The 22,798-nt window shown below is 37.7% G+C and overlaps 1 protein-coding gene across 9 annotated transcripts in view; it reads right to left on the bottom strand.

Moving 5' to 3' along the window:
- NCOA2 (nuclear receptor coactivator 2) overlaps positions 1 to 22,798 on the bottom strand; it is a 357,729-nt gene that overhangs the window by 186,600 nt on the left and 148,331 nt on the right. For 8 of the 9 annotated variants that reach the window (XM_021088456.1, XM_021088457.1, XM_021088455.1 and 5 more), the window contains 1 exon segment: positions 5,135 to 5,191. The gene's annotated coding sequence lies outside the window, so the exon portion shown is untranslated. 9 annotated transcript variants of the gene reach the window in all.

The following is a 22,798-nucleotide window of genomic DNA, read 5'->3' as shown; positions in this document are numbered from 1 at the left end:
TTAGATGTTTTCAATTAAAAAAACATAATGCTCTCACAGTAAATCTCTCAAAACTGAAACTCATCAATTCCTAATGCTGTTTCTACAAGCCAAGAAACAGCCTTGCGAATTTTATAAAAAATTATGTTTTAAAATCACTGTAATTCTAAATTTTGCTTTTCTAGCATTCGGATGGACCAGAAAAATCAAGTCCCGCATAGTGCATTTTTCAGCATTGCACTCAGGTTGCTTGGACATCACAACGCACATCACTTGGCCTTCTGTACCTATGGAAATCGCCACGCCACTGGCTCTAAATGGAGACGGCCTGACCTCCGTGACCATCTCAACCTCACTAAACACAACACACCCACCTGACAAGGTGTGCACCTTCCCAGGAGCACTTTGAAAGCACAAGCAACTCCAAGCAAACAAAACACTGACTCAGGAGAGACAGCTTTGGTGACTGCCAGCACTGCCTTGACCTCTCTTTGCATGGCTAGATAGAGGCTTATAGTAGAAACAGACATACGATTCATAAATCAATGCTCAGTTCTTTCTCCATAGAAGAAAAATCAGAAAGACGAATATCAGTGTAAAAATAATGAGCAAGGAGATATGCAGTTAAACATGCATTGACGTTCTTCTCCCAGGCCAACAATCTTTAGTAGGCATTCTTTATATTTCCAACAGCACTCCACATAGACTAGCATGATGGAAATAATTAATATTCTGAAAGAACAGAGAGTCAGAAGGAAGGAGGGAATGGCCTGAAGGTAAAGGGAAGGAGGGAAGAGGAAAGAAAGTTAAGGGTGCTGAATAAATGTAGTCTTAACGGTGAAAACTAAACCAATCTGTTTACATGAATGTGTGCATAAAAAGGGAGGAAAAATGGAATGGTAAAAATGCTTGCAAAACTGGCCTGTCCCACAAACAGTTTCAAAATGTGGCTCTGTGTCAATAACACCCACTGGAAGATAATTTCAACCTACCAGGAAGCCTATTTTGTGCTGACTGCAGCAGTCTACCCTATGTGCAAGAGCAGAGGGGCTGACCCAGGGGGGCGAGGATTAGGACTCTAGTTTGAATAGCTAAATGACTGAGGGCATTTTGTCAACTGTCAAAATATTTATTTTCCAAATCACAGTGCCTACCATGCTGACATCTGAAGGAAATACCACAAAAATAGCAATACAATTAAGTGTTGGCAGATTTTTGCCTAAAGCGAAAGATACATTTAAATGTTCTACATTTTTGTTTAGAATAATACCAGTTTTCAGGGGACAGCGCTCAAAGCCTCGGATTTATAGCTCAACTCAAGCTGCCTGTCATTGTGGGAATTTACACATCTCCTGGTTAAATCAGATACCTAATCACAAATCTCACATCTCACGTAAACAAAGAAGAAATGCAAAATCCAATGCATAGTCATTTGAAATGTACTTTTAACCATGTCATAGCCAATATGGACATATCCAATATGGACAGAATTTCTGTTTTCATACACTTAATACAATGCTTAGTATTGAAAAACACTGCATACATAACAAAATGTATTAGTATCACCAGAAGTATATTTTACTGTATTATACTGTGGAGAACTCTCTACCGAGGGCATCTGAACAATTCTTCACACACCCACCCCAGCTGTGCTCTCGGATACCGCTAACACACAGAAATAAACTTACAGGCAAATTCAAAATATATATGAATCCACAGTGAGTCCAGTTTTCCACAGTAAAAGGAAAATTACATTTCGAGGCTTACTGTCCAACAGATTTATCTAACACTTGCTCCTATTTTGACTATCAATTCTACAAAAAATTTTATTGGCTAACTCTGAAAATACTAAAAATGTGAGACTGCAATGGAAACACTGTTGCAGCTTTCGATTAAGAAGCATAGGTCTCAGAGTTCCCATTGTGGCTCAGTGGTTAACGAATCCAACTAGGAACCATGAGGTTGCGGGTTCGATCCCCGGTCTTGCTCAGTGGGTTAAGGATCTGGCATTGCCATGAGCTGTGGTGTTGGTTGCAGACGTGGCTCGAATCCCGAGTTGCTGTGGCTCTGGCGTAGGTCAGTAGCTACAGCACCGATTCGACCCCTAGCCTGGGAACCTCCATATGCTGTGGGAGCGGCCCAAGAAATGGCAAAAAGACAAAAGAAAAAAAAAAAAAAAAAAAAAAAGAAGCATAGGTCAATCTGTTAAATAGATTTTGTCTTTTTAAATTCAAACTACAGAATTCCCTAACCATGTACTCAAATCTGGACTTTGTACTTAAACTCACAAATACAATCCTTTAGGAAAGCATGAAGTAGTATCCTTAATCATGATTTCCAACCAACATTTTAAGATATTACAACGACATCGCCTTCAAGAATATTTTGTGCACAATACTAATCATTTAGGACCTGCAATATAGGGTATGTCCCACTCATCCTTGAAAATAAATTAAATGAGGAAAGCTGAAGGTCTATTAGAATGAATCCTGCTTTACCTCAGCCATGTCACTTCATTCCTTAAATAATTTCCCCCAGAGTCATAAGTTATTACGAGTTCCAAGATAAGGGTTCTAAGTATTCCATAGTCACAATATTTCACAAAATCTGTTCTCTGGAGGAAAAGTGATTCATCCAACAAACTACATATACCAGTCATAACCTAAAATTTCTAATATTACAAAGAATATTAGAATAAAGAATGCCGATTCATAGTCTCCCATGTTTATAACAGAAAAAGGAATCTGAATGGCTTCTCCCCCTGTACCTGACCCCTCGAAGTGACCATGAAATGAAGTGCTGGGGCAGAAATGTAAGTTGTTTAGGTTGTCATTAAATTTCAAATGAGCTGTCATATTCCCCAGATAGAAATAAAGGTTAAAAGTTAAGACCAGCTAATGAAACATAAGCAAAATAATACTTCATATCAAGTTAATTTTAAAGTCCTCAAATACATACAGTTTTCTTATATTACACTTATTGCCACAAATATGCTTATATTCAGGGCTATTTAGGCAGAAAATGGAGCTCAGGGGTTAAGATCAAAGTCTTTGGAGTAGCAAAATGCCACTTACTTGATATGACCTTGGAAAAGTCATTTAACCTCTGTAAGCTTCAATTTCCTTATCTGTTATTCTGAAGATAATGAAAAGCACTTACATAATGCCTGGCACACAGTAAGGGAGGAATAAGTAATAGCTGCTATTATTAGTATTATCAAAGGAATCCCTGCAAATTGCACTTATAAATTAGATGTGAATAAAAACTGGCTATGTAATTCCTAAAATTTCACTTAAAAAAAAAATAACCTAAAAGTCAGACTTAGTTATTTCTATAAATGAAAACTCAGGGTGGCAGGAGAGATCAAGCCTGAAGAATCTGAAACAGATTAAAAACAAAACACACAAGAAAACAAGACACAGGAACCCAACAGTAGCACTAACATCCTGGAACAATTAAAGAAAACAGCCAAGGACACAAGGAAACAGGTGGTCAGCGTATGCATATCGCTATCTTTGATAATGAATTCAAACATCATTATAAAGGACAGAAAAATGACCAAAAATTCCACCCAACCTACAAAGAGAAAATGAATTAAGTAAATTGCATTTTGTATATAGTGACAGGTAGTGGTAAATTTCTAACTTACTTGGTTTTCAGAGACTAAAACTGGACAATTACTTTTTCTTAAATTTTATTTATTTATTTGTTTATTTATTTTTTGCTTTTGAGGGCCACACCTTCAGCATATGGAATTTCCCAAGCTAGGGATCCAACTGGAGCTGCAGCTGCTGCCCTGCACAACACCACCAGAACCTTAACCCACTCAATGAGCAAGGCCAGGCATCGAACCTGCATCCTTAAGGATACTAGCCAGCTTTGTTACCACTAAGGCCACAATAGGAACTCTGGACAATTACTTTCAAAACTACTTTGTTATCCATAAAGACGTCACAAAGGATATCCAATATGGGAGCATGGTAGAGTAAGGAGGTGAGAAGCTCTCACACTTGCTCCAGGTTCATCTACCATTTGAGCTCAACCAAGAACCTTCTAAGGTAGTGACAAAATAAAAACAGAATTGGAAGCACCACCCTCTGAATTCTACCCTGAATAATCATGCTTCAGTACGTAACATATCTAACACATAATTTCCTTGAACATGTAAGAGTGATATATTTTAAGTATCTGATATAAATTAATTTCATATTTAGAAATAAGCAGAAGGAACTATTTCTACCATTTATGTACAGATGCAAAGTTCAAAGATTGAATATAAGTACTTTTTTTTCCCCCTTTTTATGGCCTGCAGCATATGGAAGTTACCCAGCCAGGGATTGAATCCAAGCCACACCTACGAGGTATGCTACAGAAGCGGCAACAATGGATCCTTTAACCCACTGCGCCAGGCCAAGGATCAAACCCTCAGCTCCTCAGTGACCCGAGCCGCTGCAGTCAGATTCTTAAGCGGCTGCACCAGAGCAACAACTCCTAAATAAATTCTTAATGTGTATTAGTCAACAATTACTGTAACAAATGTTTATTCAGTCTTCTATTTAACAAGCACTAACCTGAGGGTTAGGGATACTGTTTTTCACAAGACAAAATGCCCCAATGTTCATGGACTCTATATTCTAGTAGAGGAGACTAAAAAGAATATATCACTTTGATAAATATTATGATAAAAATAAATCAGGATTGTGTGATAAAGAGTGACTGAAAAGCTATTTCAGACTAGCTGGACAAGAAAAGTCTATTCATTAAATCTACCCACATAAAGACAGAAATTTGCTGCCAAAATCTATAGTAGCTATTTTATTTACATATGAAAATAAATATAAATTCATTTCACAAATGTAAATTTGCCAGGCTATGAAATTATACGTCACCTCACCCAATGGATAAATTCATAAACTCTTCCCAAATACACACAGAAAACACCAATAAACAGACATAGCTATTTTACCTTCAAACATCATTTCTAACACGCTCAGTGAATTTTCATAGTTAAACACATGTAGACAAATACACATTTTTTTAATTTATATTCATTTTATTTACATACTATTTTGCCAAACTATAAAGGGTATGTTAAATATTTGACTTTACTTAAAAAATCAAAATAAACCAATAGGAAAGCTTATTTTTAACTCACCTGTGCCTGTACACAGTGCAGAAGATCTATAAGTTTGTAGCCAAATCCAAGAGAAATCTGAAATATAAAGAAACAAACAAATATGAATAAAAAATGTAGAATCCTGTTAGATTCCTTAGAGTAGATGTAATTTTTCTTACAACCAATATACAAGTAATACTCAAAAATAACATCTCTCCATTAAACCGCATGGTAAATCAGGAAGCAGACTTGCTGTGAAACTTCTATTTGTATAAGCTAATGTAAAATACGTAAGGCCCAATTTCAGTAAGAATTATGAGGTGTCTACTCAACACATTTTGAGTTCCCGCCGTAACACTTATTACACTTTCTTGTAGCTGCCTGTCTAATTGCTAGCACTGAAAGCTGAATAAAAGCAGAAGCCTGACCTACTCATTTCCACACTGTACTCCTCAGGCTAGCCCAGTGCCCAGCATACAGTATCAGAGAGCGGAGGAAATGCCTGGTAAATGAATGGATGTTTAATTACCTTAATTTGTTGTGATTCATAGTTTGCCTATATGCAATAGAAAAGCTTGAGATTACTGAAATAAAAATTATGCCATAACTGTTTAAAGTCAGACATTCAAAAGTGAATAATTTCTCAAAAAAATTCTTGAGTAGGAGTTCCCACTATGGCACAACGGAAACGAATCCCACTAGTAAACATGAGGTTGCGGATTCAATCCCTGGCCTCCCTCAGTGGGTTGAGGGTCCAGCATTGCTGTAAGCTGTGGTGTAGGTTGCAGATGCAGCTGGGATCCCCGTTACTGTGGCTGTGGCATGGGCCTGCAGCTGTAGCTCCAATTCAACCCCTAGCCTCAATATGCCTCTGGTACAGCCCTAAAGAGCAAAAAAATAAAAAATAAATAAATTTTTAAAAATTCTTGTGTAAAAAGATGCAAAAATAATGCTCTACATGATAATTTGCAAGAGTAAGAGTGGATTAGGAAAGGCAGGATTGGACATTTTCAATAATGAGGGCAACTGCTCTCCAAGTTTCTTTTTTCTGGGTGTGATCTTTGAGAACAAAGAGCTTAACAATGAAGGACCCAGCAGCACTTTCTCTGATCCACAGAAGAATCACTTCCACTGCACCAAAGGTTTATTCCAAGATGCACAGAAAGGAATACAAACACAACAGATATGTGCCTGTGATATTTTATGTGTATCAATGTTTACCACTTTGTGTATATTATGGATCTAAGAAAAACTGTGTGACTGCTACTGACAGTAGTATGTCTTTATTATAACATTTATCTACTACTAGATTTAATCAGCTTCAAGGAATGTTTTCACAACTGAGCTACTGCATTTTCTTTTCCTTCAAGTGACAGCAATCTGTAATAATTCACACTCTGATTCATTATCAAACTTAAAACAGTATTAACTCTCTTAAGAGCCCTTTACTCTTTAGAGTATTAGATAGAACCCAATAAGAGAAAAATTATTAAATAATAGAAAGAAGCTAATGTTAATTTAATATCCAAATCGTCATTTTTCTAGAGCACTAGAAACATCTGATTTCATAATCTGAGAGGTCTAAAGGGGAAAGAAATGGGAAAAAAATGCATTTTGATTTTAACCAGGACTCGATCAGTCTGGAGATCATCATAAGTAATGAAATGCAGCTAGGGTATTAGGCAGAGATGATTCATGAAAAATAAAAGGAACTCTGTATGCAAATAAGAAATTATCACAGTAAATAAAACGAATAGATTCTCCTCAAGTGACAGTCTGTAAGCAGTGTAATAAACTGTTATGTAAGAGGAGCCATCAATTCTTCCCAGCACTACTGGGGCACAAGTACTGTGCCAGCCTCCCTAAGCCCATTCTAATTCCATAACAACCAATTTGTTCAAGGACATCATACTATGCAACAGTCAAGAGCTAAAACTTATGAATGATGATGTTAAACAATTATTGCTTGATCTATACCATTCAGAATGTTTTTTTATTAATGTGCTAATATAACGAAGAAAAATTGCTAATGAATCCAAACCAAAGAAAGACATAAAGGCAGTCCACAGTATAGTATGATACCGTCGGTAACATTTTAACCAGAAGAATTCATGAAACACAAAATTACAAACTATTTTGTAAGTCACTAAGAAAAAATAATAGCTATTTAAAGCAACAGACTGGCAATGACAACCTTACAACAAATCAACACCCCACTACTCTTTGATGAGTCCTGATAGTTTTTGGGAAGCCACTTTAGGAGTTTGGAGGGGAAGAGTGACAGAAGCAAAGACAGGAAACTTCCAAGAAAAGGAAGAAGGACTCATGCCTTTTTTCACTCTTCCTCCTATTTCCTCTTACAAACAAAAAAGATAAACCTCCTCTCCACAAAGCAATAGGTCACTATGAGAAGGACGCAGGAAGGAGCTGAAAGAACCTAGGAAAGCACATATCTGAAAGAACCTGTTTAAGATCATCAAACAGGTAAGGTTTCAGAACCTGGCCTTCTCATGTAAATTCTGCTGCTGATATTGTTCTATCACTAGCAGCTGCTTAGGTGTGTGACCAGTAAAAGGTTACTGGGGACTCAACTTTAAAATGAGAATGATGTCCTCTTTGGAGCACCTCGGCAGCATTAAATGAGATAATTACATAAAGCACCTGGGCCATAGTAGGCATTATACACAGTTATGATTCTGCTGGAACTATATGATCCATTAAATGCTGCCAGCTGTGACAGGTAACTCAATAAAGTGACAGGTAATTCAGGCTGACCCAAACCCAAATAGCACTGATGTTCCCTGAGATGTCTTAATGGCTTTATTTGCCCACAATCCCCCAGAGACACAGACATGGAGGCTGCTGGGAAATTTCTGAACGGGGGCTACTTTTAGACCAGAAGTTGAAAGTACTACTTGAATTGAAATCTTACTATAAAGTTACAAAAATCCAAACACTGGGGTATTGGTAAATGGTAAATTTCAATAAATGGTACCCAAAACTGGTTAAACACATGGAGGGGGGAGAAGAACATTAACCCTTACGTTGCACCATCTACAAAAAGTAACTCAAAATGAATTAGATAATAGATCTAAAAGTAAGAACCAAAACTATAAAGCTTGTAGTTGTGTGGAAGAAGGCACATGGAGAAAATGATTGTGGATTAGGAAAAAAAAATTTTAAGTATAACATATGCATAAAAGGAAAGAAAAAAATTTTAAAGACCATAAAAGAAAAAAACTAAGTTGAATTCCATTAAAATTAAAACTCCTGCTCTTCAAAAGAAATAATTTTAAAGGGGAAAACACAAGCCAGATTGAGAGAAAACAATGGCAAAATAATTATCTGATAAGGTCTACATATGAAGAACATATAAAGAGCTAAATAGTTATCTAATAAAGGATGTCTGTAGACTATATAAAGGATTTTTACAATATAATAATAAACAACTTTTTAAGATGAGTAACATAGATATCACGCGGAATGTACAAGAGAAGTGCTGAACACCATAAGTCATGAGGAAACTGGAAATTAAAACCAAAACAAGGGGTTTTGTCTCAGCAGTAACGAACCCAACTAGTATCCATGAGGAGGCAGCAGGTTCGATTCCCAGCCCCATTCAGTGGGTTACAGATCCAGCATTGCTGCAAGCTGCAATGTAGGTTGCAGAGGCAATTCCGATCCGGTGTTGCTGTGGCTGTGGTATAGGGCAGAAGCTGCAGCTCCAATTTGACCACTAGTCTGGGAACATCCATATAAAATGTTGACAAGAATATGAAGAAAAAAGAACCCTCACATCGCAGCCATTGCTCGTGGGAAAGTGCAATCACACAGCCATTTTGAAAAACAATTTGTAAGCTTCTCATCATAGAAACCAATAATTTCACACCAAGGTGTGTTTTCATTTCTCTTGGGCACAGATAAGCACACAAAGAGTAAGACAAGAATGTTCCTGGCAGTTAGGTTGCAAATAGCCTAAAACTGGAAACAATTCAAACATATTGGAGAACGGATTTTTCAGAATGTGTAGATTGCCACAATGCAATTCCAGTCAACAAAAAGCAGGAATGACTACTGATGTAGGCAATAACACAAATGAACTTCAAAAACACTGTGCTGAAGAAAAGAAGCCAGACACAAAGACAACTCCATTTATTTGAAATATCTAGAAAAAGTAAAACCACAGAAGGAAAAAAGATCAGTAGTATCCTATGACTGGGAATGTACATGGGGAATGACCAGAAATGGACACTTTGGGGGCTCGCTGAATTATTCTAAGACTGGACTAACGTGATGCTGAAGATGTGTAAGAAACATGTGACACAAAAATGTATTAAAACTCTTCTTTTGGAGTTCCCGTCGTGGCTCAGTGGTTAACGAATCCGACTAGGAACCATGAAGTTGAGGGTTCGATCCCTGGCCTTGCTCAGTGGATTAAGGATCTGGCATTGCCGGGAGCTGTGGCGTAGGTTGCAGACACAGCTCAGATCCCGAGTTGCTGTGGCTCTGGTGTAGGCTGGTGGCTGCAGCTCCTATCAGACCCCTAGCCTAGAAACCTCCATATGCTGAGGGAGCAGCCCTAGAAATGGCAAAAGACAAAAACAAACAAACAAACAAAAAACCTCTTCTTTTAAATACACTTAAGATGGGTAAATTTTATGGTATGCAAATAATACCAAATTTTTATGCTAAAAAATTTTTAATGATTTTTTAAAAATGTACTTCTGCACCTCTGCTATCTATCTTCCAATGGGACAGCTAAGTAAAGGCGCCTAAGGATTAAAAGCAGTTCTAGTAGCAAATGGTAGTGTAAACATTTGCCAAGTAGAGCACCAACTAGCACAATAACATTTTTAGGGGAAAAAACTTATCATACATCAAAAGATCGCTGGCAGTACTGAAGCTACAGGCTGGTGACTTTTTAAAGGGCAGGGGAGGGTTTGGAGGCGATGTGCTCAAATCTTGTATTTTTTTGAAATTATTATTATTTTTTAATTAATAGGAGCAGAGTCAAAGGATGCAAAGAAGGCTGGGAAAAAAACAAAATGACACCTGTAATTTTTTTTTCCTTAGGGCCATACCTGTGACATATAAAGTTTCCAGGCAAGGGGTCAAATCGGAACTGCAGCTGACAGCCTGTGCCAGAGCCATGGCAATGCCAGATCCAAGCCTCATCTGCAACCTACACCATAGCTCATGGCAACGCCGGATCCCTAGCCCACTGAGCGAGGCCAGGGATCAAACTGTGTCCTCATGGACCCTAGTCGGGTTCATTACGCTGCACCACGAGGAGAGCTCCTGACATCTGTAATTCTTTATCACTAGCAGAATGGAGGGAGGCGGTGTTTTGCTGTTTTGGTTTAACACTATCATCATCACTAACAGCAGCTATCAATCATTGAGCACTGTGAATACTGGGCTTTTGTTTCAAATTTAATCTTCCTAACAACCCTTATGAGGTAGGTACTGCAACTATCATCACTATTTGGTAGATCCAGAAACGTAACTGAGAAGTGAAGTCAAGTCCAAGGTCATAGAGCAGATATGACAGCAAAGCCTGGGTTCTAACTTAGAGTCTGACTGCTAAGTCCATGCACGCTCTTACCCACTGGGCTACCATGGAGATTTTGATAATGCTATCACTTTTGCCAACTTGATTTGAAAAAGATGGCCAAAAATGTGATCAGCCTGAAAATGGTTTTCTTGAGTGTTTGGTATGGTATGAACAAGAGCAGCATGTTCCCAGAGTTCCCGACATGGTGCAGTGGAAACAAATCTAAGAACCATGAGGTTGCAGGCTCAACCCCTAGTCTCGCTCAGTGGGTTAAGGATCCAGCGTTGCTGTGAGGTGTGGTGTAGGTCACAGACATGGCTCGGATCTGGTGTGGCTGTGGCTGTGCCCGGCAACTGTAGCTCCAATTCGACCCCTAGCCTGCGTACCTCCAGATGCCATGGGTGCAGCCCTAAAAAGCAAAAAAAAAAAAAAAAAATGTGGCACTTTCCCCACATCACACACTCCTGGCTGACTCTGTTCATGAATCATGACATTATTTTTCCAGACTTAAATGTGGCCTCACAATTTTCTCAAAGTTGCCACCACTCAAAGGAAGTCATCAACTAATACATCAGTGTTGGTATGCAAATGAAAATATATTTACCAACTGTAACAACAAACTTGATTTCTGATGGACAACAGATTAATGGCACGTGCTACTGGCAAGAGATGACTAAGCAAAGGGAAACCATACAGCAGCCATACTTCATGTCCCAACAGAGGTCCTATTATTATTGATCTTGTTATTTAGCCAGGAACACCTCAGTCACCAAGCTAGTCAGAAAGGCTGGTAGAAATGAAGAGAGCACGTGGGGAAAGGAAGAAACAGCTAGAAGTACTGCTCAAATTACTTGAGAATTTTCTACAGTTCCAGCTAAGCGTATCTGAACACTACCCACCACAAGTGTATAACCAGAATGCATGATTAGCACAATAAACTTACTTTTCTACTTTTAGCACGAAAACCTCCAAGCAACTGAACATAAAACACACCTTTACCTCAGCATGCTTCAAATCATATAACATCAAGAGGAAAGTCATAAGTTCAAGAAAATTATGAGAATTTTCTTTTTTAGGGCCGCACCTGTGGTATAAGTAAATTCCCAGGCTAAGGGTCAAATCAGAGGTGCAGCTGCCAGTGTACATGGGATCCAAACCAAATCTGCGACCTACACCACACAGCTTATGACAACGCCGGATCCTTAACCCAGTGAGCGAGGCCAGCAATCGAACCCAAATCCTCATGGCTACTAGTTGGGGTTTGTTTCCACTGAGCCACAACGGGAATTCCGGAGAACTATTTTATATATTATATTTTTATTTGATGTATATAACATATATTTTGCATAACATTAAAATGTCCTAAAATATACTTTTCATTTTAATAAAATATTATATTAAAAATCCAAAGTTGTGTTGTAAAATTCGTAATAATGTAAATAATGTGTACTACATAATCAAAGTTAAATTCTTTCCAAATTATTACGTTAATGGTGCTAAAAATACCACTGAGACTACAGAAGAATAATTTATAAGTTAACCGATTAACTTCTATATATAATATGGACAGGCTTATGTTTTCTTTGTTTAAAGAGTTCCACCTACATTGTACACAATGACTCATTAACTAGTCAAACTCTTTAACAAATAATTTTCATTTTTCAAAGGCTCTTCTAAGAGGGTCAGTGGTATTATGTCAAGACCCCCTAAAAATGACATTTAGCTCTTATACGTATAAATATTAATTAACCTTCTAATTCTTCTTTCAACTATTCATTCTATTATACATATAGCTAACTTAATTCACTCAGAGAAATCTTCAGTTTCTAAATCTGGTGCTTAAAATTAATTGAAAGTCAATCTTAAAATGTTCTTTTGTTATTTGAATTCAATTTAATAAAATGTTGCAAAAACTACAATTAATCATAAATTTACCAACCAGAGATTTAACCTGATTAAAAAATGGGCAGAAGACCTAAGTCTTCAGTAAAACTTACAAATGGCCAACAGGTACATGAAAATATGCTCAACATTGCTAATCATCAAAGAAGTGCAGCTCGAGCTACAATGAGATTGCACTTGATACTCGTCAGAATGGCTATCAGCAAAAAGACGACAGGTAACAAATGTTAGTGAGGATATAGAGAAAAGGAAGCCTTGTACACTGGTGGAGGGAATGTAAATCAGTGCAGCCACCATGGAAAACAGTATGGAGGTACCTCAAAAACTAAAAACAGAACTTCCATCTGACCTAGCAATTCTATTTCTGGGCAAATTATCCAAAAATAAAAACACTAATTCAAACAGACACATGCATTCCAATGTTCACAGCAGCTTTACTTACAACAATATATGGCAGCAATCTAGGTGTCCATCAACAGAGAGATGAGTAAACCAGATTCGGTGTATATAAATGGGTAAACAAGGTGTGAGATATATATACACACACACACATCCATACAATGGAATATGACGCAGTCATTTAAAAAATGAAGTAGGTTTAATATTTGCAACAACATGGATGGACTTGGAAGATTATTATGCTTAGTGAATTAAGTCAGAAAAGTATGTTATCATTTACATGTGGAATCTAAAACAATAAAGAAAACTAGTAAATGTAACAAAAAAGAGACACAGGTATAGAGAAAAAAACAGTGGTTACTAGTGAGGAGAGGGAAGGGGGAGAGGGGTAATGGATTAAAATGTACAAACTACTATATATAAAATAAATAATGCTATACTATAAAGCATAGAGAATATAGCCAATATTTTATAATAACTATAAATGGAGTATAATCTTTAAAAACTGTGAATTACTATGTTGTACATCTGAGACATATAATATTATAAATCAAGTACACTGCAATTTTTTAAAATGTAGATTTAAATTTATAATTTAAAACTTTTCATCCATACAAAATATAAGAAATTCATAAGACATAATTAAAATAGATGTATAGAAAAGGATATATTGTCTATTTAGAAACTCCTAAGCTACAAGTAGGTACACATGCACAATTGAAATGCACAAGATAATGAAAAATAAAATACCCATCTCATATAACCATTCCTTTCAATTTTGTCTCTCATCTATCACATCAGAGTCAGTATAGTAATGCAACTCTCATAAAACAGTAACTCTCCAAACAGTAATATTCTAGTCACAGAGACAGACCAAGATGGAAAATTCATTCCATATGCAGTTGAATGTACATGGCTGAAATTTGAAAGAGGACTAAAGATCCTAAATTTAGATTCATTAACCTGAAACTAGCATTTAAATTCATAGAAATGGTTAAGATTTCTTAGAAGATATAAAGAACACAGTCCTGAGAGTCTGGAATTGAGCCCTAAGAAACTCCTACTTCTAGGAGTTCCCATCGTGGCTCAGTGGTTAATGAATCCAACTAGGAACCATGAGGTTTAGGGTTTGATCCCTGGCCTGGCTCAATGGGTTAAGGATCTGGTGTGGCCATGAGCTGTGATGTAGCACCTCGGATCCTGCATTGCTGTGGCTCTGGTGTAGGCTGGTGGCTACAGCTCGGATTAGACCCCTGGCCTGGAAACCTCAAAATGCCGCAGGTATGGCCCTGGAAAAAGACAAAGAAAAGAAAAAAAAAAAAAAAAAAAACACTTCTGGAAAAGGAACTGGCCAAAGAGAATGAGAAGAAATTACATAAGAGGCAGGAGGAAGACCAGCAAAGAGAGGTATTACAGATATGAGAGACAGTTCCAAGAAGGAGAGGGCAGTCAATGTTGCTCAATGCTAAGTGGTGAGAATACATAGTGTCTACTTGATTAAGCAAGCAGAAATTGCTCAAACCTTCCTAAGAAGAGTTTCATTGGAATGATAAAGGTGCAAAGCATAGTAGGGGAAGTTTAAGTGTTGACAGGTGAACAGGAAGTAAGAATTTGCACACAACATGTACAAATGATCACTATCATGATTACCGTACACTGAAATCTGCCTTCTCTAGACTGTGAGCTACTTGAGGGCAAAGGTAAGGTTTCCTCCACCTTTGATGAACCTGCAACTGAATTAGTGACTTTTCAACACTGCTCCTGCAGAAGAAGTCCTGGGGCTTTTTTTGTTTTGTTTCTGTTTTTGTTTAGAGCTATACTTGCAGAATGCAGAAGTTCCTTGGCCAGGGATCGAACCTGTGCCAAAGGAGTGACCCTCACCACAGCAGTGATAACACCAAATCCGTAACCTGCCAGGCCACCAGGGAACTGCCCTGGGGCTTTAATTAGGGTGCTTAGCCCAAAATTCAAACAATAGTAGTTTTTCATAGAATTAGAGGGGAGAAAAGAAAGAATGCATTGGGCAGGAATTAATCTTTCTTAAACAGAAATAAAAGGCTCAAGGATGACGCCTACCAAAACTAGAACATACCAACCTGACAATCCATCTATCCTCCTAAAATAAAAGGTCCCAGAAAACTATGAGTAGAATTTTAACTGTTTTTCTCCCAATAGTGTGAATAATTTTGCCCTGAATGTTCCCTCTCATTCTCTCTGAACGGAGAACAGTACTACAGCCTACCTCATAGACACTCTATACATCAGAATAGTAGAGGATTAACACAGATTATCAATTTATTTTTTACAATAAATCAGCTTGACAGGAAAGGCAACCTTCCTTAATAAATATAAATATATATATATATATATATATATATATATATATATACCCTGCAAATACCAACAACAGAGGGAAAAAAATCTACTTAGGGAAAAGGGATAAATCTGTGAGCTCCTCTCAGAAACTCACCTTCTCCTTGGGTTTTCCTCCAATTAATGCTGCACTACCCACTCTGCCTGAAACAAAATGAGCCTTAGAAGCCTCCTCTCACATCCCTGAGAGCAACACAGACAAGCCTGGATAATAATTACCTCAAGACTATTGGGCGACAAAAGGAAGTGAATCAGAACTAACATTAAAACTATATGGTCCTGTCTACACACAGGACAGGGGGATTCTTAAGCCCCAATACCCAGCAGCGCTAGCATCACAGGAACCAGCAAAAATCTTCTGCCCACCAAAACCTCCCTTCTGAGTTTGTGTTTCCTCTCTGAGGATGGGTCTCTTACCCAAATGAGAGCCACTGTCACTCCCCACGCCCCGCAGGAGGCTGCAGCTTCCCACAGTGTATGACCATATCCAGGTTTCAACATAATAAAGGTGAGATTCTTTACCACCAGCCCCTCCCCTCCCAGTATGAAAGAGTTTTGGAGACTGTCTCCTTAAAAACGATCTTATACAGCTCCCAAGAAGAGGCAACACAATTTGTCTAAAGTCAAAGAATGTGTGATGGAGCAGAGTCTCAAACCTGCTCCACGTGACTCCAGGCCCTACATTCCTACCATACTGCCTGCCTGCTTGGCAGCTCTCTGATCCATTAAAAAGAAACCAAAAAAAAAAAAAAAAAAAGTAGCAAGCACCTAAACAATGCTATTTTTTTCAAGTTGAAAACAGCTCACATGTGTGTAATATATGTTCACAGATGTCATTTTATAACACAGGTTAAAGTTTTTTTCCCCCTTTGAGTAAAATTACAATTTCCTGTGATATAATCAAGTAAAGCAAAATTAAGAGGCTGAAAAAGAATATGTAATTCTAAAAATGAGCACCAGACTAATAGGAAAAAAGCACTACAATTTACTAAGTGGAAAATGGACAGCTTATCCTTGGAGTACATTTAATACCGGGTCAATTTTTCATTGTCTCTCTGTATGATTTCAGAGTCAATCCATAGACCCAAATGTCACTCAGAAGAAATACGATCCAAAAAGATACTTCATCAGAGATGTGATTCATTGTATGGGCCATAGAGTTCCTATTTTGTTTAAAAAAAAAACAAAAAACAAAACTATAACACAATTTTTCACTTTATTGTGTTTAGCTTATGATAAAAACATTGGAGAAAATTGGATCCTGTGGCAATAACACCATTTTGCATCAAAGTACAGGTGTAGGAGTTCCCGTCATGGCACAGCGGAAACGAGCCCAACTAGGAACCATGAAGTTGAGGGTTCAATCCCTGGCCTTGCTCAGTGGGTTAAGGATCCGGCATTGTCGTCAGCTGTGATGTAGGTTGTAGACGCGGCTCGGATCCTGCGTTGCTGTGGCTCTGGCCTAGGCCAGCAGCTACAGCTCTGATTGGACCCCTGGCCTGGGAACCTCCATATGCCATGGGTGTGGCCCTAAAAAAAAGGACAAAAGACAAACAAACAAACAAACAAAAACACAACAACAACAAAAAAACAGGTCTAGAAGAAACTTGGAAACAATATATTACAATCAATCAGTTTTGCAGATGTAAAACTGAGGCTCAAAGAGATTAGTACCTCTCCTGACAATGATGTACATCCTCTGATTACTGGAGTTTCCATGAACCCATAAACAAATATTATCCTAAAAGTGCTGGCCTTGCTGTGATGTCTTAATTGTCTGCTATGGAAATCATCATCAAACATGTGTCTTCCTTCCCACCAAGGAAAGGAGTTATGTATGTACAAAAAAAAGTATGAGAGAGGCTTGTGGCTTAGTTTTAATCTAGAATTCACAGACAAAATATCTAACAACACAAGATGGAAATAAATCTTGAGTGATTTGGAGATGAGTGATCTAATGTGCTAAACATACAGAACAAGGAGAGCCACCTTGCATTAAATATTAGGTGTGGGTTACTCTGATACTAATTTTATGAGCATTAGTTTTAATATTTTCCATAAATTGTCATCTATCAACTCCATCTTGCAGATGAGGAAAGTCAAAGCCAGAGAGATTAAATGACTTCCCTCAAGGTGAAGCTCAAGAAAGAACTTCGGGTGGAATGCTGCCCCTGACTGAGCGCAAGCCCTCCATGCTTGCCCTCCCCTGCCGCCAGGCTCTGCTCCTCAGCTTGTCCTGTTCCAACCATCTCCTTATTCTCCCCAGAAGAAAGGATCTATTATCAAGAAGATGCTTTCCAACAGCCAGCTACTACGAAAACATCCCAAACATCAATTCGCCCAATGAATTCACCCAATACAACCCAATGAACTGCTCTAAAATGTTTCACCAACAAGATTATACAATTATCAGCTTACTGTGCTTATTATAAGCAAAGAAAATGGAAGAAATACCATGTTATTGTAGGATAAAGACAGAAGTGAAGAAAAATAATTTAAGGCTGTGATAAAATGAGGGTTTTTATCTGACAAAGGAATTGCATTTAAAAGGAACATAAAACCATTCTAAAACCTAAGGTGGGAGACAGCTAGGAACACAACCAATTGTAGCTGAATTGTTCCTCAAACTAGGAGTTCCAAAGACTAAGAATGTATATACATGCCATGAAATTTTCTAATACAGTATTTTCATTCTGATGACGATCTAGATTATTTAATGTAGGGGCACACTAATTCACAGCTGATAGCTTACTGCCATTTAATTTCAGTAACTGCATCTGTGTTTAAAATTAGTGACTAGTATTATCTTAATGTCTCTGATATAAAGTCTTGAGGGACAAAGCTTCCTATAAGTTCAAGGAAAGAAAAATAATGGAGGAGATGTGAAATATCATCACACAGCCAACAGTACATGATAAACTCGGAACCTGAGCTCAGCAGGTTGTAAACTACAAGCCTGTCATAACCCGGAAACAATACGTGGTACTGATAATCTAAATCTTATTGATTTGGTAGCTTTATTTACATTTAGTTAGTAAATCTGATTCTGTTTTACAGGTCCTAATGAAACTAAAGTCTTTCTGCATGGAAAAGAAATCTGGTAACATTTACTGCTTTTCATAAGAGCCATTATACCAGTTAATATTCCCCATTAATAAATACAGCCATAGGAATTTCCATCGTGGCACAGCAGAAACAAGTCTGACTAGGAACCATAAGGTTGCAGGTTCTATCCCTGGCCTCTCTCAGTGGGTTAAGGATCCAGCATTGCTGTGAGCTGTGGCGTAGGCCAGCAGCTGCAGCTCTGATTACACCCATAGCCTGGGAACCTGCATATGTCAGGGTACAGCCCTAAAAAGACAAAAGACAAACAAATAAATAAATAAGGCCACAAAATGCGATTAAAAAAATCATTGTATACAGCTTTTGTTTTGAAAAATTTTGCTGAGAAATGAAAATAATCACTGGTTCCCAAAACATGTCTGGGTGTAGCTCTAGAAAAAAGCTTTTTCAGGTTTAAACCTAAATGAAAAAAAAACATAGTGCTTCATTTTTCTACTTATTTTTTCAATGAAATTAAATTTTATTAAATTTATGGATATTCATTTATTGTTAGATTATGAGCTTATTATTATTTTTCTGGAATTAAAATTTCCTTTTATTTTCTGAAAACCTAGTGGTAGCAGATGGTCTCCCTGCCCCCCATGTAATGACTTGACAAAATTCAAAATGTGGCAATCCTGTCAGTTCTCTAGATCTGGCAGAAAATTTTTCAATAGTATATGAAACCAGCACCTCTAGGTACCTCATTGGCGCGTGCACGTGTGCGCACATGCGCGCGTGCGCACACGCATACACACAGATATAACTATTTGCCTCTGGCACCATGGGCAAAACTCATTTTGAGCATGAACTCCCATTCAAGAAGTTCTTGCTTCTATCCAAAGAAACTTAACACTTTTTTCTCTGTCTGTCTGTCTGTCTGGTCTGGAACAAAGAGCATACCAGGCCATCAAGGAGAAAGGAAGAGAGGGGCTGTCTATCAACAGGTGCCTAAGTACTTAGAAGTAGACATTTTACTGAACATTCTAGAATAAACTACTGCCTAATAAGGTTAATAATAATGATGACAAACAGTACATAAAGAACTATGGAAGACTAATGACAGCAATAAACTCTTTAACACTCTTCTCGTTGAAAAATGAAGTCTGACTGCCTTTTCCTTGAAACTAGAGTTGCCTTAGTGATTGGCTGGACCAACAGACTGTGGCAGAAGTAATATTCTAGGACTTCTGGGCCTTGAGCTCTACACGGGAGTGCTGGAACCCTTTATCTTACTGTCCTGAGCCACTAAACAAGCCTGAATACCTTGAGGCCACTGAACTCTGAGGAAGCGAAACCTCACCATGTGAAGATGCCATAGAAAAAGGGAATGAGATGCCCAGCCAGCTCCTGGCTATTCTAGCCCCTAATAGTTTTTGTTCATCTCAGCTGAGACACCAGATCCCATGGAGCAGAGACAAGCCATCCCTACCATGCTCTGTCCAAACTTGTAATCCACAGAATGAAGAGATGATAATAATAACTCATTGTTTTAAGCAAGAGATAACCAGAATAAAAACTATTCCTTTATAAATACTAATAAAGACTTTAAAGCAAAACTGAAATTTCTCAGGCAGACTAGCTGGAAACTAGAATGGCATCAGACACAGAAAAGGATTATGATGCATAAAGATAAATAAAAATCCATTCATTCATTTATCCAGCAAATATGTATAATATTGAGACTTGTAAAAAGGGATATACACAGGTTCTGGAGATGGTTTAAAGAAAAGAAACAAAAGACAACGTCAAGGAACTTATAAAGTACTATGTATCAAAGTATTTTCTTGCATACCTTTAAACGTCTTTCACAAAAATAACTAATCAACTCAGATCAAATCGAAATACAGACCACTCTCATAAAGTTGATTCAGGGTTTGAGTTCCTCTGTAAGAAGTGAAGATTGACTCAAAATCCCACAAAAGGTCATCTGTAGTTTGTAGTAACTAAACATATTCAAATGTTTAGGTTCTCATTTTAGACCATAAATTCAAGACATGCGTAACTAATTCTTTTCATTTTTTTTTTTCATAAGGTATCAGGTTAAAGAACTTTTAAAGATATTGTTACAAACAGGCCGAGTAGACCTTTGCTACTTTACTGCAGTCAAGGCTTGGGGACCCAGAATGAGCAAAGCAAGTTAAGGTCAGAAGTGAGCTGCTGTTTTAACAAGATTTATTTCTGTCTAGGTGTACTACAGTTTAAACAAACACACTTACTATTCCAGTGACTAAAATAATTTTAACTGCTTCTTTTATTAAAGCATAGACAATTTAACCTTTCATAATATTATTCTCAGCGTTCTAAAATTATTCACACTTTTTCTATTTGCAGTATTTCTCTATTCAAATTTCACATGAAGCTGAAAAGAACACAAATAGAGTAAATTCTGCTCCCAGGTATTTTTAAGTACAGGAAAATGTTTGATCTCACGTTGTGAAAGAATAAAATGGTAAATAAGTGTGTTCATGGCCTCTGGACAAAAGACTACAGACAGTGTGTCTTAAAAGCATCACCCCTTTGCACATGTCTCTATACAAAGTACTCTGCAAATGTGTCTTGACTGATAACACATTTATTTCGCACTTATTTTTTTAAGTGTGGCCAATAAAAATAAGCAATGCTTATTTCTGTCTTAGTAAGTACTTGAGGCAAAGGAAAGAAGATAACATTTTCAAAAACGGTCACAGAGAAGATACCTTCTCATTTTTTCTCCATAGCATTAGAAGACGTAGGGTGGTAGGGTATGTTCACAAATTCTACACGCTCTAAATGTCAAAACAGCAGAAGTTAAGTAACAGTAAAACAGTAACCTAAATTATAAACTGCCTTGTGTTTTTGTCTTTTCTCTCATAAGTTTGATTTTAGCGTATTACATGGTAATTTGTCAGAATTTTTTTTTAAACATGACACAGAAAAAGAAAATGTTTATGGCTAAAAAGTAAATCATTAACATTTTATCCAAAATATACTGTAAAAGTCAAAACAGAGTACTGAGCAAGAGCATATAGGAACTTAAAAATAGTAATACTAACATTCAACTATTAAAAGTGACAAGAGGGGAGTTCCTCAGTGGTTAACGAATCTGACTAGGAACCATGAGGTTGTGGGTTCAATCCCTGGCCTTGCTCAGTGGGTTAAGGATCCAGCGTTGCCGTCAGCTGTGGTGTAGGTTGCAGACTTGGCTCGAATCCCTCAACGCTGTGGCTGTGGTGTAGGCCGGCGGCTATAGCTCCAACTGGATGCCTAGCCTGGGAACCCCCATATGCCGAGGGAGCGGTCCTAGAAAAGGCAAAAAGAAAAAAAAAAAAAAAAAAGTAACAGGAGGAGTTCCTGTTTGGCTCAATAGGTTAAGGATCTAGCATTGTCACTGCAGCAGCTCAGGTTGCTGCTATGGCGCGGGTTTGATCTCTGGCCTGGGAACTTCTGCATGCCACAAGTGCAGCAAAAAAAAAAAAAAAAAAAAAAAAAAAAAAAGGGGAAAGTGACAATTTTTGTGAGGAAGACATGCAAGAAAATCTGACTTAACAGGTAGCTCCTTGTTGCCCTCTTCTAGACTGAGCTGAAGGCCAGCACTGGCGACGGGGGTGGGTGGGTGGGGGGGGTACACAGGAGCCCTGGCTGTCCTCCTGGGTCTGCCAATGAGATTCAACGCCAATCATGTAGTAAGCCTAGTCCTCAGTTTCCTCAATGACACAAACAGGGAGAGTGGCACAATCATGTCCAAAGTCTGCTTCAACTCTAGAAAGTCTACCATCCTAAGTAAAGAGCCATTATTCTAAATACAGGTTATAAGACATTGCCATCTTCCACTTCTTTAAGGCAAAATTATTTCCCTATAATCTTACAGGTAATCTACAGATAAATTCCTTTTCTCTCATTTTATCCCAGCAATTCTGGGAAGCAGACTTAATCTCTAAGTATACATACATTAAGCAAATGTCAAAAAGGAGACTTGGTGAGTTTATGTGATTCAACTGAAGTCCCTCAAGCCAAAAAAAATAAAAAGACTAGAAATCAGAGCTACTGACTCCTAGCTCAGTGCTCATATTTCTAGAAAAGTCACCCTTTTTTTCGCCACCCCTAGGCATGCAGAAGTTCCCAGGTCAGGGATCGAACCCAAGCCACAGCACTGACAACAGTGGATCCTTAACCACTAGGCCACCAGAGGACTCCCAGAAAAGCCCCTTTTAAATCCAGAAGAACTATAAAATAAATTACTTACCACTAAAAAAAAAAAGGAAAAAAAATATGGTGTTATTTTAGAATGGCTAGACTGCTTCTTTAAATCACAATGTCCTATATCTTAAATTCCCCAAGACAACACAATTTTAGGCTTTATGTTTCAAAATTATTTTCAAGATTCCTGGAAT

This window comes from Sus scrofa, chromosome 4, assembly GCF_000003025.6.
Source record: "Sus scrofa isolate TJ Tabasco breed Duroc chromosome 4, Sscrofa11.1, whole genome shotgun sequence".
NCBI classification, from domain to species: Eukaryota; Metazoa; Chordata; class Mammalia; order Artiodactyla; family Suidae; genus Sus; species Sus scrofa.
The sequence above is the reverse complement of the archived record's forward strand: the minus strand, read 5'-3'. Positions and strand labels throughout refer to the sequence as shown.